Source organism: Gymnoscopelus braueri (assembly GCF_963280865.1).
Source record: "Gymnoscopelus braueri genome assembly, chromosome: 24".
In the NCBI taxonomy this organism is placed as follows: Eukaryota; Metazoa; Chordata; class Actinopteri; order Myctophiformes; family Myctophidae; genus Gymnoscopelus; species Gymnoscopelus braueri.
Window position 1 is genome coordinate 37,166,146 of NC_137626.1, and position 3,296 is coordinate 37,169,441.

The 3,296-nt window shown below is 44.2% G+C and overlaps 1 pseudogene across 1 annotated transcript in view; it reads right to left on the reverse strand.

Moving 5' to 3' along the window:
- LOC308080614 (neuropilin-2-like) overlaps window positions 1–3,296 on the reverse strand; it is a 112,024-nt pseudogene that overhangs the window by 56,414 nt on the left and 52,314 nt on the right. Inside the window, exons 4-5 of the transcript XR_013935054.1 lie at window positions 3,218–3,294; window positions 1–29 (exon numbers count right to left, since the gene is read on the reverse strand). The exon at window positions 1–29 is cut by the window's left edge and continues 127 nt beyond it. The product of XR_013935054.1 is annotated as a neuropilin-2-like (transcript). The remainder of the gene's footprint in view (window positions 30–3,217; window positions 3,295–3,296) is intronic.

The following is a 3,296-nucleotide window of genomic DNA, read 5'->3' on the forward strand; positions in this document are numbered from 1 at the left end:
GTCAGCACCTTCAGGAAGTGCAGGTCCACCTGGAGGTCAAAGGGTCAAAGGGTTTGTTTTTCGGTTTGATCCAGTGGTGCTCAAAGCGGGGGACACCCCAGGGGTCTCCTTGAGCGGGTTCCAGGGGCTCCCCAGCATCGCGACGCGTTGTGAGCTTGTAGATCGGCTATTTTCCCAAAAAGAAATCTTGAACAAATGTGACACATTTGGAATATTTTTGAAACATTTGAACAACACCAATCTTATATGGGAGTCTCTGGCACAACATATCTTCAGATGGGGTTCGTGGCCAAATACATATTAGAGGGCTAGTTCACCCCCAAAATGACTTTTTCGATTGCTCACCCACGGAGACTTGAATTCATGGATATTTTTTTGTTTTTCCCGCATTCCTAAGCTAATAATTTGATGACCGGCGGAGTCTCACATTAGAGCCTGACTGATGACAAATCTTTTGGTTCTCCTCGACCACTATCTTTGTAAGAAAGTGCTAAATGTTCTATTCAGTTTGAAAGAAAAAATAGATTTGATTAGTGAAATAGAGTTTAGTGTCTCATTAGTGAAATAGAGTTTGAAATAGAGTTCCAATTTATATGTACTGTATTATAAGAAAACAAATAAATAACTCATAAGCAAACCACTTTTTGATTGTATACAGGTATGCTAAACTTGAAATTCAATTAAACAAGAAAACAAGTAAATATAAAACACACACATGAACTGAAGTTCATTTTATTTATCCACTTGAAAATGCTTGAAAATAGTTGAAAGCCTGTTGTTTGTTTGCCTTTAAGGAAGGACACGCCCACAATCGGGACGGCAGATTGAAAGTGTGCCGAGAACAATGTTATCTATATATCGATACATTGAAAAAAAAGATATAGTTGTTGTCGGGCAGAAACCTCTTATCCCCATATTCTAACTTTTTTGTGTTTTTTTGTAAATCAACGGCCTACTTGATCATACTGCAGCGTTACACAAAAACAGCAGATCTACAAGCGACGCGTTTTGAGCTTGTAGATCTGCTACTTTTGATGCTTTTGAATTTGAATCCTGAAAAGAAACAGTTTTGGACATATGAGGTTTCCACCCGACAGAGACGATAAATATCAGTCAGGCTCCAGAACAGAACAGAAGCTATCAGAACAGTGAGAGTGTACTGTAGTGTTGTGCAAGTCACATAACAGAGCTAATGTAGACAACAGACACACACCAGCTGCCGCGTCTATCTGTCACACACACACACACGCGCGTGCACACGCACAGCGGGCGGACGGACACCCCACCGTCACCTACTGCTGTGTGTGTGTGTGTGTGTGTGTGTGTGTGTGTGTGTGTGTGTGTGTGTGTGTGTGTGTGTGTGTGTGTGTGTGTGTGTGTGTGCGTGCGCGTGCACGTGTGCATGCACGCGTGTGCGCGTGTGTGTGTGTGAGCGCGGAACAGAGCCGGAGGCAAAGATCAATGGTGTAGCGTTCCAATGCATTCCTTAAGAGCGCCCTCATCAATCAAGGGTCGTTCAACACTCTCTCTCCTGTGTGTGTGTCGTGTGCGTGTGTGCGTGTTGTGTGTGTGTGTGTGTGTGTGTGTGTGTGTGTGTGTGTGTGTGTGTGTGTGTGTGTGTGTGTGTGTGAAGAGAGAGAGAGAGAGAGAGAGAGAGAGAGAGAGAGAGAGAGAGAGAGAGAGAGAGAGAAAGAGAGAGAGAGGAGAGATTGAGTGTGTGGACAGATTTCCTTATCAACAGCAAACAGCTCCTCCATTTCCTGCTAGCTGTGTGTGTGTGTGTGTGTGTGTGTGTGTGTGCGCGTGTGTTTGTGTGTTTGTTTGTGTGTGTGTGTTTGTGTGTGTGTGTGTGTGTGTGTGTGTGTGTGTTGTGTGTGTGTGTGTGTGTGTGTGTGTGTGTGTGTGTGTGTGTGTGTGTGTGTGTGTGTGTGTGTGTGTGTGTGTGTGTGTGTGTGTGTGTGTGTGCGTCCGTGCGTGGGCGTGTACGTGTGTGTGTGTGTTTGTGTGTGTGGTCCCGGTGTCCTCTGCATAGACCGTATATGAGATGTCAGTATTATGAAGAGCCAGCCATAATATTTATTCTCACTCTCCCCCAAAAAAACATTTCCAAAAAAACATTTCACTCCTTTGCTTGTGTAACCTTCCTGGATTCAAACCAGCGTCTCGCTCCCACACGGGAAACCAATCATCTAGGACCGGGAATCCTCCCAAATCCCTCTCGTCCAAGTAAGATATTAGGATTCTGGCAGTGGATGTTCTGCTACAATCACCGCTTTGACCAGGAATACAGATCCCCCATTTGAACCCAGGCCTACCGCATGTAAAACTCCCTTAGCCGAGGGAGATTAGGCTGCTATGCTTCGGCCAGGACTACTCTGCAACACTAATGGAGCTTTTCTACAGCATGGTACAGGCTTAACTGCAGGCTTAATGCCCTCCTTATTTTGGTTTTCCATTAGGCCAAATAACATGGTACCAGGTACTTTTCCGGTGGCTCCCACATCAAGGTTCCAAGTAGGCTGAGGCGATACCAAAGGTGACACGCAAACTATTGACTGGTCAGAGAGAATCATCTCTCGCATCTTGACAGCAGTGGTGGAAAGAAACTAAGTATATTTACTCAAGTACTGTACTTTTTTTGGGGTATTTTTACTTCTACTCCGCAACATCTCAGATTCAAATATTGTACTTTTACTCCACTACAATTATTTGAAAACTTTAGTTATAGTTACTTTACCACTTACCACTTCAGCCATTTTCAGCCACATTTCGACCATTTGAAAATAGCCGATTTACATCGGCTATTTTCAAAAGATTTTTATACATTTGAAAACTTGTGAAACAGGACATTCTGAGTAATGAGTACTTTGATGCCAATACTTTTGTACTTTTACTCAAGCAAATTTTGAATATAGGACTTTTACTATCTTTATCATCTCTAGTTTGTTGTTGGCGAGGATGTCTCCAATATATAATTGAAAGTGGCGACAGAGATCGGTGAGATTAGATTACATTTCCTTTGGTATGTAGCTCCATGAGTGAGTGTGTGTGTGTGTGTGTGTGTGTGTGTGTGTGTGTGTGTGTGTGTGTGTGTGTGTGTGTGTGTGTGTGTGTGTGTGTGTGTGTGTGTGTGTGTGTGTGTGTGTGTGTGTGTGTGTGTGTGTGTGTCTGTGTGTGTGTGTGTGTGTGTGTGTGTGTGTGTGTGTGTGCGACTGACCTGTATGTACTCCTTGTTGCTGTCCTCGGCCGGCGTCCAGGCGTTCTCGTCGTTGTTGAGGCGAGCCTGGCGCGGCGAC